This window comes from Lithobates pipiens, unplaced genomic scaffold (genome assembly GCF_037356315.1).
Source record: "Lithobates pipiens isolate NorthernLeopardFrog02 unplaced genomic scaffold, aLitPip1_a1.2 Scaffold_167, whole genome shotgun sequence".
Classification (NCBI taxonomy): Eukaryota; Metazoa; Chordata; class Amphibia; order Anura; family Ranidae; genus Lithobates; species Lithobates pipiens.
The window spans coordinates 1,699,677-1,715,127 of NW_027507753.1; the positions used below are offsets into that span (position 1 = coordinate 1,699,677).

Genomic DNA, 15,451 nt, shown 5'->3' on the forward strand with positions numbered 1-15,451 from the left:
GAAGTGGGACAGAGTGGAGGAAGCAGACTGGAGACGCCAAAGAAGAGGACACCCGGTAAGCGCCAGACCTCCTGCATGGGAATCCATCCGTGGGGGTGCTGTGAGCAGGGTGTCCCATGATCCATCCTTGGGGGTGCTGTGAGTGGGGTGTCCCATGATCCATCCTTGGGGGTGCTGTGAGTGGGGTGTCCTATGATCCATCTGCAGTGGGGGTGAGTGGGGTGTCCCGTGATCCATCCGTGGGGGGTGTGTGAGTGGGGTGTCCCACTATCCATCTGCATGGTGGTGGGGGGTGAGCAGAGTGTACCGTAAACCATCTGCGGGGGGTGTGTGTGGGATGTCCCGCAATCTATCCACGGAGGGTGAGCATTTGATGGGCACAGTGGCAGCGTTTGATGGGCACAGTGGCAGCGTTTGAATGGCACAGTGGTAGAATTTGAGGGCACAGTGGTAGAATTTGAGGGCACAGTGGCTGCAATTGATGATTTGTTTTTAAAAAAATTTTGCACCCCCCTAAAAATTTGGAGCATCAGCCACCACTGCTGTGAGGGCCGCCACTTCCAGGACAGGTGGAAAGTGGAATATTTCTTCACTGAAATCCGGAATCGCTGTGTCTGTCTGATATGACAAGAGACTGCGGCTGTTTATAAGGAATTTAATGTCCAGAGACACTACCGGGGGAGACACGGCACACACCACCAGATAACAGGGCGCCACCGCAGTGAAAAGTTGAAGCGACTTGAAGCTGTATTAATGTCACAACAGCGATTTATCACCAGAGCCCGCGAGTCAAATGAAAATGCCACAAGGGCGAGCTATGAGGTGGCAACGTTAATTGCTAAAACATCTCAAACATGATCATGTTATGAAGCCGGTGGTAAAGACTATTCATTTTATTCGCTCTGTGCCCTCTGGCTGATGAGAATAAACGGTGCTTTCAGGATTTTGCAGCTATTGAAAAGGATATCAGCCTTTTCTCCTCTCCATTCTCTGGTGACCCCGATGGTGCTCCAGATTAAGGATGAGCCCATGTTAAGGGCACGTGGCCTGGTATGGTTCAGGAGGGGGGGCTCTCTCGCCCCCCCTCTTTTCCTGTGGCTTGCCAGGTTGCGTGCTCGGATAAAGGGTCTGGTATGGATTTTTGGGGCGGACGACTACACCATTTTTTTTTTTTCATTTTGGTGCAGGGTTCCCCTTAAAATGCATACCAGACCCAAAGGCCATTTTTTTTAAATTTGGCGCAGGGTTCCCCTTAATTTCCGGGTATGGATCTCAGGGGGACCCCCACGCAATTTTTTTAAAATTTTGATTTGGGGTTCCCCTTAAGATTCATACCAGACCCAAAGGCCCCATGCTCCTTTTTTTTTTCAATTATCTGTATCTATATTGCCGAGACTATACATTACAACAACATTACAGCCACGATCAGTTTTAAATGACAATTTTTCCTTTAGAAATGCCATTTTGCTGTGGTATTGTTCTAGACACGGGAAGAATGTGCCACTTTACAGGCATACTATAGACACACCCCAGACATGATATTTAACACATAGCACATAAACGTTCGTTAATTCGAATTCTGCGTTCTATTTTTTCAATGCAATGTGGGATTTTTGGAGTGTCCTCTGTGTATTTTTATTAAAAAAAACGCCCATAAACGATAACGCTAAAAAATGCTCATAAACGCGCATAAACGCTAGTACAAAACACTGTTAAAAACAAGTTTTTCAACCAGCGTTTTCTGATAGCAATCTGACGTCCAGAAAAAGCTTTTTTGATCTCCAGTGTGCATGGAGCCTATAAGCCTTTAACCACTTAACAACCGCCCATTGCCGATTAATGGCTTCAGGGTGGTTGTTTAACTCTGAGAGGCCGTTAATTAACGGCCTCCCAGAATTCTGCTCTCGTGCGCCCCCTGGGGCGCGCACACGAGAGCATTCATGACCGCCGGGTCCAGTGACAGAGTGATCACTTGTAAACAAACTGGCGTCATGTTATGACGCCGGTTCCTCCCTCCCCCTCTCTGTACCGATCGGTACAGAGGAGGGGGAAGAAATCTGCATCTGCAGTGCCCACATCGCTGCTCACCGAAATTTACCCCTCAATTACTTGCCATTACCCTGCAATACTCTGCAATACTCTGCAATACTCTGCAATGTTCTGCAACACCCGCCAATACCCTGCAACACTCTGCAATGCTCTGCAACACCCGCCAATACCCTGCAATGCTCTGCAACACCCGCCAATACCCTGCAATGCTCTGCAACACCCGCCAATACCCTGCAACACTCTGCAATGCTCTGCAACACCCACCAATACCCTGCAATGCTCTGCAACACCCGCCAATACCCTGAAACACTCTGCAACACCTGCCAATACCCTGCAACACTCTGCAATGCTCTGCAACACCCGCCAACACCCTGCAACACTCTGCAATGCTCTGCAACACCCTGCAGCACTCTGCAATGCTCTGCAACACCCACCAATACCCTGCAATGCTCTGCAACGCAATACTCTGCAACGCCATACTCTGAGATACCCAGCCATACCCAGCCATAGTCAGTGATACCCTGCAATACCCAGCCATAGACATCCCCCCTCCCTCCAGTGCTTCTACCGACTCGCCAATACAATCAAAGCCAGAATCTTTATTTATTTTTATTTTTTTATTTTTTTTCAGACTTCCGAGCCTAGAGGTGAGATGCGGGGTCTTATTGACCCCATATCTCACTGTAAAGAGGACCTGTCATGCCATATTCCTATTACAAGGGATGTTTACATTCCTTGTAATAGGAATAAAAGTGATCAAAAAATGTATTTTTGGGGAAATAAATGTCAAACTAAAATAAATAAAGTAAAATGAACAATATTTTTTTTTTTAAAGCGCCCCTGTCCCCATGTGCTCGCATGCAGAAGCGAACGCATACGTAAGTCCCGCCCACATATGAAAACTGTTTTCAAACCACACATGTGAGGTATCGCTGCAAACGTTAGAGCGAGAGCAATAATTCTAGCCCTAGACCTCCTCTGTATCTCAAAACATATAACCAGTAAAAATAAATAAATAATTGTCACCTATAGGGATTTTTAAGTAGCGACGTTTGGCGCCATTCCACAAGCGTGTGAAATTTTGAAGAGTGACATGTTAGGTATCTATTTACTCAGCGTAACTTCATCTTTCACATTATGCAAAAATTGGGCTAACTTTACTGTTTTTTTTAAGCACAAAACTGTTTTTTTTCCAAAAAAAGCATTCAAAAATTGCTGCGCAAATACCGTGCAAGATAAAAAGTTGCAACAACCACCATTGTATTCTCTAGGGTCTTTGCTAAAAAAACATATATAATGTTTTGGGATTCTATGTAATTTTCTAGCAAATAAATGATGATTTTTACATGTAGGAGAGAAATGTCAGAATTGTCCTGGGTGCTCCAGAACGCCTGATGGCGCTCCCTGCATGTTGGGCCTCTGTATGTGGCCACACTGTGTAAAAGTCTCACACATGTGGTATCGCCGTACTCGGGAGTAATAGCAGAATGTGTTTTGGGGTGTAATTTGTGGTATGCATATGCTGTGTGTGAGAAATAAACTGATAATATGACAATTTTGTGAAAAAAAAAAAGTAAAAAAATCTTGATTTTGCAAAGAATTGTGGGAAAAAATTACAACTTCAAAAAACTCCTCATGCCTCTTACTAAATACCTTGGAATGTCTTCTTTCCAAAAAGGGGTCATTTGGGGGGTATTTGTACTTTTCTGGCATGTTAGGGTCTCAAGAATTGAAATAGGCCGTCAGTACTTCAGGTGTGATCAATTTTCAGATATTGGCACCATAGCTTGTGGACTCTATAACTTTCACAAAGACCAAATAATATCCACCAATTTGTACTTATTTTTACCAAAGATATGTAGTGGTATAAATTTTGGCCAAAATTTATGAAGAAAAAATTACTAATCTGCTAAATTTTATAACAGAAACAAAGAAAAATTCATTTTTTTTACAGAATTTTCGGTATTTTTTCTTTTATAGCACAAAAAAAAAAAAAACCCAGCGGTGATTAAATACCACCAAAAGAAAGGTCTATTTGTGTGAAAAAAAGGACAAAAATTTCATATGGGTACAGTGTTGCATGACTGAGTAATTGTCATTCAACATATGAGAGCACCGAAAGCTGAAAATTGGTCTGGTTATTAAGGGTGTTTAAGTGCCCGGTGGTCAAGTGGTTAAATACCCCCAAAAGAAAGAAAGCTCCATTTGTGTGAAGAAAATGATAACAATTTCATTTGTATACAGTGCAGCACGACCGCACAATTGTCAAAGTGTGACAGCGCTGAAAGCTGAAAATTGGCCTGGGCAGGAAGGGGGTTTAAATGCCCAGTAAGCAAGAGGTTAAGGTATCAGTTGGGATCATCTGTTATAAACCAGCACAATTTAAATTGAAATTCCCCTAGACACCCTCCTAAACCTTGTGTTCCCAGAGGAGGCTGTTATAGCTGCAAAGGGCCAACTCAATATTGATCCATCCAGACTAAGCCCTTGTACACACGGTGGGAGAATCCGTCGGAATGTGTCCTATCGGACCGTGTCGTCGGAGAATCCAACTGTGTGTGGTATGCATCGGACTGATTCAGTCGGAATATCCGTCGGACCCAATTTTCCAACATGTTGGAAATATTTCCTGACCAACTGGGCCGATCGGACATACTCTGATCATGTGTAGAGAATTTTGATCGGACCAAGTGCCACGCATGCTCAGATCAAATTCCTACATCAAAGCTGTTGGCTACTAGCCTGAATGTAGTCCCGTCGTAACAAAATTACGTCATCACGTTCTGAAAGATCGGATTTTTCGACAACTTAGTCCGACCGTGTGTATGCAATAGTTTCGGACAAGATCCGATGGACAAAATCCGACAGATTTGGTTGTCGAAATCTCTGACCGTGTGTACAGAGGGCTTAGACTGGGGGGGGGGGGTCATTAATGTTCATATGTGTAAAGACAGGTGTCCCAATACTTTTGGTAATATAGTGTTTCTCAGTGCTGCTGACTAATTGAAAATGATAATATTCCGCCCTGACCGATTGACTCAGTTTGATCGAATCCTATCAAAATTGATCGGATGAGACATTAAGGCTATTCAATTGTTTGTGGATTTGATTGTTTTGATGGAATCACACAAAATGCAGCAAGCTGTACTTTTTATAAACGCACATAAAGACCACACAATGGTATAAATGAGGTTTATTGAAACTTTTTTTTGCATATGGATTTGTACTGCTTTAAAAAAAATAAAAAAGAGAACATTTGGTTGGATCTGAGTTTTGTAAACAAGTCATGATAGGAATGAGAGGTTATTCTTCTGCTCTGTTCACGTCCCTTTCAGAGAGCTCGGAAAACACGTGATTTCCTGCTATGGGGGATGGGGTGATATATACAAGAGACTGTATAAGGAAGTGAAACATTGCGAGATCCGTCTGATCGTGTCACAGAGGTAAGAATTTCTTGTATCTCCTACACCACAATACAAATATGTATTCCAGAAAGGTTATCAATCAGCAGATAAAGATACTCCAAACACCTGGTGTTGGCGCTCCAATCATCCCGGCACCATGGTTGTTATGGTGTCAGGATGATTGAATCACATTATTTCCTTCTTTTCTTTCTTAAACATTTAACCACTTGCCGACCGGACAAATAGGCGTACAGGTACGTCCCTTTGAATTTGACGCTGTGTGGTCACTAGGGTTGCCACCTTTCCATCAAGCCAAACCAGAACACTTTAGCGGTGAATGGCAAATTTCTTTGTAATATACATTGCAAATGTACATTGTAAAGACCTGGGACACCTTTGGGTGCACTAAGGAGAGCAATAATGCGTCACACTTTATTGGACAGTGTTACCTCCTATAACACAGGGGTCATTGTCACCCCCCTTCATAAAATATGGGACAGCCTAGCCCCCTTCAAAATTTAGGGGTCCCCATAGAGGACCCCCCATTAGGTCCCCTTATATCAGCCCCTCCCTTAGACCCCTATTAGCACCCCAATTAGAGACCTCTATTAGATCAGGGAACCCCCCGATAAGTGTCCTCTGCCCCTAAATACCCACATTGGACTGCCTTACCGAGAGCTGTTTTGAGCCAGGAAGTGTGGGAGCGGAGCAAAGCTGCTCTACTGTAGTGCTATTTTCCTTTTTTCGTTCCATTGTGTGGGGGGGGGGGGGGGCTTGGAGAGTAGGCAAAGTAGGCAAAGTAGAGGCATCGCTGTGCCCAGTGCGTCGGCAGGACACAGGAATCAAAACACATCCAAACTACTCACTCACAGAGGGGGAGTAGCTGACAGAGGGGAGGGTAACAGAGGGGGGGGGGGGCAGCTGACAGGAAGGGGAGAGTAGCTGAAAGGGGGGGAGAGTACCTGACAGAGGGGGTAGTAGCTGACGGGGGAGAGTAGCTGACAGAGGGAGGGAGAATAGCTGACAGGGGGGAGTAGCTGACAGAGGGGGGAGTGAGTAGCTGACAGAGGAGGGGAGGAGCTGACAGAGGGGGGTAACTGACAGAGGGGAGAGAGTAGCTGACAGAGGGGAGAGAGTAGCTGACAGAGGGGGGGAGTAGCTGACAGAGGGGGGAGTAGCTGACAGAGGGGGGGAGTAGCTGACAGAGGGGGGGAGTAGCTGACAGAGGGGGGGAGTAGCTGACAGAGGGGGGAGTAGCTGACAGAGGGGGGTAGCTGACAGAGGGGGGTAGCTGACAGAGGATGGAAGCTGACAGGGGATGGAAGCTGACAGAGGGGGGAGTACCCGACAGAGGGGGGATAGTAGCTGACGGGGAGAGTAGCTGACAGAGGGAGGGAGTGTAGCTGACAGAGGAGGGGAGTAGCTGACGGGGGAAGTAGCTGACAGAGGGGGAAGTAGCTGACAGAGGGGGAAGTAGCTGACAGAGGGGGAAGTAGCTGACAGAGGGGGAAGTAGCTGACAGAGGGGGAAGTAGCTGACAGGGGGGGTAGCTGATGGGGGGTAGCTGACGAGGGGATTGCTGACAGGGGGGTAGCTGATGAGGGGGTTGCAGACAGGGGGGTTAGCTGACAGAGGGGGGAAATAGCTGACATGGGGGGGTAGCTGAAAGGGGGGAGTAGCTGACGGAGGGGGAGAGTATCTGACAGAGGGGTAGAGAAGCTGACAGAGAGGGGTAGTTGACAGAGGGAGGCAGAGTAGCTGAAGGGGGAGCTGACTGGGGAGGGGAGCTGACAGAGGGGGGGTAACTGACAGGGGATGGACGTTGACAGAGGGGGGAGAGTAGCTGACAGGGGGGTAGCTGACTGATGAGGGGAGCTGACAGGGGGTAACTAAACAGAGGGGCTAACTGAACAGAGGGGGGTAACTGATGGGGGTAACTGACAGAGGGGGGTAACTGATGGGGGTAACTGACAAAGGGGGGTAACTGACAGGGGATGAAAGCTGACAGAGGGGGGTAACTGACAGAGAGGGAGTAGCTGAATGAGGGGGAGAGTAGCTGATAGAGGGGGAGGAGTAGCTGACAGAGGGGGGTAGCTGACTGAGGAGGGGTGCTGACAGAGGGGGGGGTAACTTACATGGGATGTAAGCTGACAGAGGGGGGAGAGTAGCTGACAGAGGGGGGAGAGTAGCTGACAGAGGGGGGAGAGTAGCTGACAGAGGGGGGAGAGTAGCTGACAGAGGGGGGAGAGTAGCTGACAGAGGGGGGAGAGTAGCTGAAAGAGGGGGGAGAGTAGCTGATAGAGGGGGAGGAGTAGCTGACAGAGGGGGGTAGCTGACTGGGGAGGGGTGCTGACAGAGGGGGGAGTAACTTACATGGGATGTAAGCTGACAGAGGGGGGAGATTATCTGACAGAGGGGGGAGATTAGCTGACAGAGGGGGAGATTAGCTGACAGAGGGGGGGAGTAGCTGACAGAGGGGGGAGAGTAGCTGAAAGAGGGGGGAGAGTAGCTGACGGGGGAGCTGACTGGGGAGGGGAGCTGACAGAGGGGGGTAACTGACGGGGGGTAGCTGACAGGGGAGGGGAGCCAACAGAGGGGGGTAACTGAAAGAGGGGGGTAACTGACAGGGGTGGTAACTGACAGAGAGGGGAGAGTAGCTGAATGAGGGGGAAGAATAGCTGAATAAGGGGGGGTAGTTGACTGGGGAGGGAAGCTGACACAGGGGGGGATGGTTGATGGGGGGGAATAGCTGAATGAGGGGGGTAGTTGACTGGGGAGGGGAGCTGACAGAGGAGTGTAACTGACAGAGGGGGGTAGCTGACAGCAGGGGAGGGGAGCTGACAGAGGGTGGGAGTAGCTGACAGAGGGGGATAGTTGACTGGGGAGGGTAGCTGACAGAGGGGTGATAATTGACAGAGGGGGTGACTAATGGGGGTAACTGACAGGGGAGGGGAGCTGACAAGGGGGTAACTGACGGGGGGAGCTGACAGGAGGTAACTGACAGAGGGGGAAACTGACAGAGGATGGAAGCTGACAGAGGGGGAGAGTAGCTGACAGAGGAGGAGAATAGCTGAATAAGGGGGGGGGTAGTTGACCGTGGGAGGGGAGCTGACAGAGGGGGGAAGTAGCTGACGGGGGGAGAATAGCTGAATGAGGGGGGTAGTTGACTGGGGAGGGGGGCTGACAGAGGGGGGTAGCTGACAGGGGAGGGGAGCTGACAGAGGGGGGTAACTGACAGAGGGTGGTAGCTGACAGAGGGGGTTATCTGACAGAGGAGGGGAGCAGCTGACTCAGGGGGTTAACTGACAGAGGGGGTTAACTGACAGAGGGGGTAACTGACAGAGGGGGTTAACTGACAGGGGAGGGGAGCTGACAGAGGGGGTAACTGACAGAGGGAGAGGGAGCTGACAGATGGGGAGTGGCTTACAGGACGGAGTGAGAGGGCAGATGAGAAAGATACCTCACTCAGTGACGTCTTGAGGAGACACAGCAAAGCACATGCTAGGTAAGGAGGTGGGACTTTGGGCGGCCACAATCACCCACAGTCCAGCCCCGCCTCCACATGTGACCAGGTCTACCGGGCCAATCAGAGATCCTCATTTCCTCCGCCCACACGTGACCTATTCAGCCAATGACAGGCTAAATAGGTATGCCCAACGCTGAGCTCGGCTTGGAGGCAGAGTGCACAGGCAGTAATAAATGTGTAACACTGATGGCGGGCGCGGGAATCGGGATGCGCCAATCAAGTTTGAACTGATTCTATATGTGCCTGGGTTTCAGGCGGCTTGAAAACCGGGCACATGTGTCCAAACCCGGACTGTCCCGGTCAAAGCTGGTCAGGTGGCAACCCTAGTGGTCACGTGAGCGCCGCGGGGATACCTGCGATTGTCTCAGGGAGCTGAAGAATGGGGAGATGCCGATGTAAACAAGCTTCTCCCTGTTCTGCCTAGTGACGTGTCACTGATCGCTGTTCCCTGTGATCGGGAGCTATGATCAGTGCAGTGTCGTTCATAGCCCATCCCCCTCTAACTGTTAGAATCACTCCCCAGGACACTCTTAACCCCTCCTTAGCCCCCTAGTGGTTAAGCCCTTCACTGTCACTGTCATTTTTACAGTAATCAATGCAATTTTATAGCACCGATCGCTGTATAAATGACAATGGTCCCAAAAATGTGTCAAAAGTGTCCGATGTGTCCGCCATAATGTCGCAGTCACAATAAAAATCGATGATCACCGCCATTACTAGTAAAAAAATATTAATAAAAATGCCATAAAACTATCCCCTATTTTGTAGACGCTATAACTTTTGCGCAAACCAATCAATAAACGCTTATTGTGATTTTTTTTTTTTTTTAACAAAAATATGTAGAAGAATACGTATCGGCCTAAACTGAGGGAAAAAATATGTTTTTTTATATATTTTTTGGGAATAATTATTATTGCAAAAAGTAAAAAAAATGTGTGTTTTTTTCAAAATTGTCGCTCTATTTTTGTTTATAGCACAAAACATAAAAACCGCAGAGGTGATCAAATACCACCAAAAGAAATCTCTATTTATGGGGGAAAAAAGCCGTCAGTTTTGTTTGGGAGCCACGTCGCACGACCGCGCAATTGTCAGTTAAAGCAACGCAGCGCCAAATCGCAAAAAGTGCTCTGGCATTTGGCCAGCAAAATGGTCCGGGGCTGAAGTGGTTAAATTATATTTAACTTCAACATTAGTACAGGTAGGTTCCCAGTCATGCACAGTAATCATGTGCGGATATTAATTGTATATCGGGGGGAACGTGGCTCGGAGAGTTTTGGGTTAACATTCATCTCAGATACAGAGGAAAAGCAGCAGAAGATCTATAGAAGTTCTAGGAGAAGCTCCGCTCTCAGGATATAACAAGGGTTGCAGCCCCCCTAATAGACCCCCATAAGGGGCTATGATAAATTGGGAAAGATGGAATGGGGTACACGGCGCTACCCTAGAGAAGAGAGGGGGATCTCAATCCCTCAGTGGTGAGACCATAGTGCACTACCCAACAATCTAGTGCACTCGTATGTCATCATCTTATAAGTATATATACCACCAAACTCTGACATATATCAATGTGCAAATGGAACGCAATCCAGAAACCTCTCTTCACATATCAATACAGATAATTATTACTTAATAACCGGCATGAAGAGCTAAACTCCACCTGCGGAAAAAAGGAGGACACCAAAAATATCAAAAAAACAAGTTGTGTAAATAAATGAAAAAGTGAGCAGTGAATGATGTAAACACAATGCTGGTATTCCGGTGTAAACAGACCTATAAATAATAGTCCATCAATAAACTGATATACATTTTACCATAAATCATCCCATAGAAATCATTTGCTATCTTGCTGTGAGTTCCAAAGTCACCAAGTGCTTGACAAATCAGGTGACTCTTGTGCCCCCCCCTTAAGAGTTCCCACTCACCATCTCCTATTACCCCTACAGGGGTGATTCGCATGTATAATCAGGATTATCGTTCCTTAATGGCTTCTCCAAACACTTCACCAGACCGAGATATCCAAACGATCTCCTACTCAGTGATATCCAATGGTAATATTCCAGAGAATACTTCAGTGGTGTCCCAGGGATAAATCCTCACAAGGAAAACATTGAGCTCCCATATTGTAGTATTTAAGGTTATTTATTTACAAAACATCAAAGTAAAAAACAACTTCCCCATCAAGTGGGTAAAAAAGCCTTAAAAACAGCTACAATCTATAATAGATACAATGTATTCAGGGACCGGGGTGCAGCGTGCGCTCCAACTGCGTTCCAGGCTCCCTGCTATCGTACCGGAAGTGACGTGAGTACGTGGTTCCACCTTACGTGTTTCGCCATTAACATTTTAAAAGGTGGCACCATCTTACTACACCTCATGTCTTATAAGGCAAGCGGCTGTGCAAGTTCCTTTCCCTCCTAAGTTACTTGAAGCTTAACTTGCCCTAACTGGAGGACATATCTCCCCATGTAAAACCTCATTACATAGAGGGATGACACTGGAGCAATACCGCACACATGTTAGTGGCATAACCCCTTATATTATAACAGTGAAAACCCTGCACCTCCGCTCACCCTAACAAAAGTATATTAGCAGGTAAGGGTTATACAAAACGATATAAGAGTACTGGCCATCATGATTACCATATAGACAACTAGAAAAAAAAATGATATATATTTATGTAATATAATTTGAAATAAAAAAGAGGGGGATAAACCATAACAGAACTAAAATCTCATAATCTAAACTAACCTCTCTGGGATACCTAATGGCTATTTTTATATCTCACTTAAATGATTAACGATACAAGAAATAAGTGATTAAACCTTTGTCTACATAAGAATAAAAAATTAACGATAACAGTGCGAAAAGATAAACAATTACCTTTATTTATACAGAAAATAAACTTTAGAATAATTAGAACTTATCATATAACTCAAGTGATGTTACAAGTACAGTGTTGCTTAGGCTGCCAAGATGATTTAGGTCATATGGTTACAACAGACATACACTTTCAATATATATATATCAATATTTCAAGATAAGTCCTAAGAAAGAAATAATTTGATATCGAAAAGAGACATACGAAAGAAAGAAAGAAAGAAAGAAAGAGAGAGAGAGAGATACGTTACAAGGATTTCCGGTCGTTCCCCAGAACTCAAGAGAGATATCAGCTAATTCTTGCCCTATTTTATATGCATTCTCGGCCAATCAGAAGATGGAACGCACCCATTGGCTCTGAGTTTGCATCAACCTCTGATTGGCCGATTCTCAAGTCTACATGCTGATTGGTTCAGGATGGCTCACACTCTGATGGGTTATAATTTCAAGCCCAGTTAAGCATCAAACTTCCGATGCCTTTATGAGCAACTTCCTTTGATCTCTGACCCTGCCAGTTCTGACATAAGACCAGTTTAATTATCTCTGGATTTACAACCGTCAGCCCTCTTTGATACAACATAAATTAGCATTTCAAGGACTTGTGGCACAGGAAGAGGCACTATATCTGAAATGGCCATCTCTATGAACAATAGGGTAACTTAGATACTATACAAACAGCAGACCAACAGGTTTGTGTGTTTGAGATACCAAGAACAGTAAATATTCTAGTATACATGTTATATATATATGTATCCAAAACAGGGCATAGTAAGTTAATTGGTCCTCACAATGGCTTTCTTTTAAGCTCTTTGATATAAATATTATATTTCAAAATCACTACCACAATACCTAATGGCTGCCAGATTGTTCTAAGTGGTTAAAGCAGGGCATTAAAACTCCCAGAAAAAAGCTTTAAACTAAAAAGCCAGATATTACCCTGTAAAGCATACCCCATACCAATGAGTGATGTATACCAGCGAGTGATGTTCTAAATGTTTCCGACGGAAAAAAATTCTAGTGGAAAAATGCTGTTCTGACGCAGTGGCTATTGAACTTCCTTTTTATAGTGCCATTATATATGTGTTGTACATCACCTCATTCTTGACAGTGGGAATTTGGTGTGACCGTGTGTATGCAAGACAGCTTGAGTGGAATTCTGTTGGAAAAACTTCAGAGTTTATTATGAAGGCATAACCGGTCGCGTGTACAGGGCATACGGATTAGGGAAGTTTTTGGGTAGGTTTTGTTAGTTGATTGTTGTGTTTGGAAATGTGTGGGTTACATTCTTATTCTGCTTCACTACACTCAACTATTTTCTCTGAATGTAGGATTACACATTTAGCTTGGTTTGATCAGATGTCTGTTGGTGTGGCTATTTGCCATTTATGCATGAGGAGACATAAATTTTCAGCCTGACCGCAGATCATTGTATGTTTCAGAATAACGGAACTCAAACCAGAGCGACCGGGTTTTATGAAAGTTTATGAGTATCTTCCATTTCACAGATTTCTGACACCTGAGCCAGCCAGTACGCTATTAGACATGTGCATTCGTTTTCGTCCAAATGCATTTTCGTCCAAATTTCAGCTATTTTCGTTTTCGTTTTGACAAACGATAACGAAAGCACAAAATCCGAAAAACGAAAGATCCGACATAAATAAATGCTTTATTTTCGTTTTCATTGTTACAACAGTTCGATATAGAATAGGAGATTCGACATGACTCTGACAATAATCTGTGTCTATAGAACCTGTGGTCGAATGTGCCTAACCTTACATCTATTAGTCCAAGATTATATAGAGAAAATATTCGACAGAGAAAAAAGATTTGACAGAGAGAAAAGATTCTGCAAGTTACTGTCCTAAAAAGTGTTTGGGGACCTGGGTCCTGCCCCAGGGGACATGTATCAATGCAAAAAAAAGTTTTAAAAACGGCCGTTTTTTCGGGAGCAGTGATTTTAATAATGATTAAAGTGAAACAATAAAAGTGTAATATTCCTTTAAATTTCGTAGGGGGGGTTGTCTATAGTATGCCTGTGAAGGGGCGCATGTTTCCCGTGCTTAGAACTGTCCCTGCATAAAGTGTCATTTATGCAGGAAAAAAAGTCCTTTAAAATCACTCGCAGCTATTATGAATTGTCGGCTCCCGTAATACAGAGAACACTCATTGAAAGTCATTGATAAAAAAATAAATAAATACATTTAAAAAAAAGCGTGGGGGTCCCCCAAATTCAATTACCAGGCCCTTCAGGTCTGGTATGGATATTAAGGGGAACCCTGCCTCAAATTTAAGAAAAAATTTGACGTGGGGTTCCCCCTAAATATCCATAACCAGACCCTTCAGGTCTGGTATGGATATTAAGGGGAACCCCGCATCAAATTTAAAAAAAAATTGACGTGGGGTTCCCCCTAAAAATCCATACCAGACCCTTTATCCGAGCACGCAACCTGGCAGGCCGCAGGAAAAGAGGGGGGGACGAGAGAGCGGCCCCCCCTCCCTCCTGAACCGTACCAGGCCACATGCCCTCAACATTGGGAGGATGCTTTGGGGGTCCGTGACCCCTCAAAGCACCTTGTCCCCATGTTGATGAGGACAAGGGCCTCATCTCCACAACCCTGGCCGTTGGTTGTGGAGGTCTGCGGGCGGGGGGCTTATCAGAATCTGGAAGCCCCCTTTAACAAGGGGACCCACAGATCCCGGCCCCCCCCCCCTGTTTGAAATGGTAAGGGGGTACAAAAGTACCCCTACCATTTCACAAAGAAAGTGTAAAAAATGGTTAAATAAAACAAACACACTTTTGAAAAATTCCTTTATTAAAAATAAAAAAATAAAAAAAAGATTCCAGCGGCGGTAATCCACTCTTGCTATCCAGCGACGGACGGTCATCTCTCCAGCGATGTCTCATGTCATCCAGCGCAGCGAATCCTCCGTCCTTCTTCTGTCTCCGTGGAGGAGACACTGCAAGGATTCCGGCGGCTGACGTTTCTTAAATACGGAGGGCGGGGCCACCCGTCACCTGACCCCGCCCCCCTCTGACGCAAGGGGAAACCCAGGGTTCCCTGTGACGTAGGGGTGACCCGCACCCCTCTGATGTAACACAGGCAGGTTTCCGTTACATCAGAGGGGGGCGGGGTCACCCATACGTCACGGGGAACCCCGGGTTTCCCCTTGCGTCAGAGAGGGGCAGGGTCAGGTGACGGGTGGCCCCACCCTCTGTATTTAAGAAACGTCAGCCGCCGGAATCCTTGCAGTGTCTCCGTGGAGGAGACAGAAGAAGGACGAAGGATTCGCTGCGCTGGATGACATGAGACATCGCTGGAGAGATGACCGTCCGTCGCTGGATAGCAAGAGTGGATTACCGCCGCTGGAATCTTTTTTTTATTTTTTTATTTTTAATAAAGGAATTTTTCAAAAGTGTGTTTGTTTTATTTAACCATTTTTTACACTTTCTTTGTGAAATGGTAGGGGTACTTTTGTACCCCCTTACCATTTCAAACAGGGGGGGGCCGGGATCTGGGGGTCCCCTTGTTAAAGGGGGCTTTCAGATTCTGATAAGCCCCCCGCCCGCAGACCTCCACAACCACCGGCCAGGGTT

At 46.0% G+C, this 15,451-nt stretch overlaps 2 protein-coding genes across 12 annotated transcripts in view; one reads left to right on the top strand and one right to left on the bottom strand.

Moving 5' to 3' along the window:
• Positions 1–15,451, bottom strand: part of LOC143986539 (NACHT, LRR and PYD domains-containing protein 3-like) — a 535,368-nt gene that overhangs the window by 79,026 nt on the left and 440,891 nt on the right. The gene's annotated exons all lie outside the window — the stretch shown is intronic.
• LOC143986537 (NACHT, LRR and PYD domains-containing protein 3-like) overlaps positions 1–15,451 on the top strand; it is a 177,532-nt gene that overhangs the window by 55,914 nt on the left and 106,167 nt on the right. For 3 of the 11 annotated variants that reach the window (XM_077484901.1, XM_077484899.1, XM_077484909.1), the window contains one exon: positions 5,385–5,492. The exons of 4 other annotated variants lie outside the window; for them this stretch is intronic. The gene's annotated coding sequence lies outside the window, so the exon portion shown is untranslated. Of the gene's footprint in view, positions 1–5,384; positions 5,493–10,158; positions 10,178–11,492; positions 11,572–15,451 lie in introns of those variants that run through there. 4 more of the 11 variants (XM_077484898.1, XM_077484897.1, XM_077484906.1 and 1 more) reach the window with 3 other exon arrangements.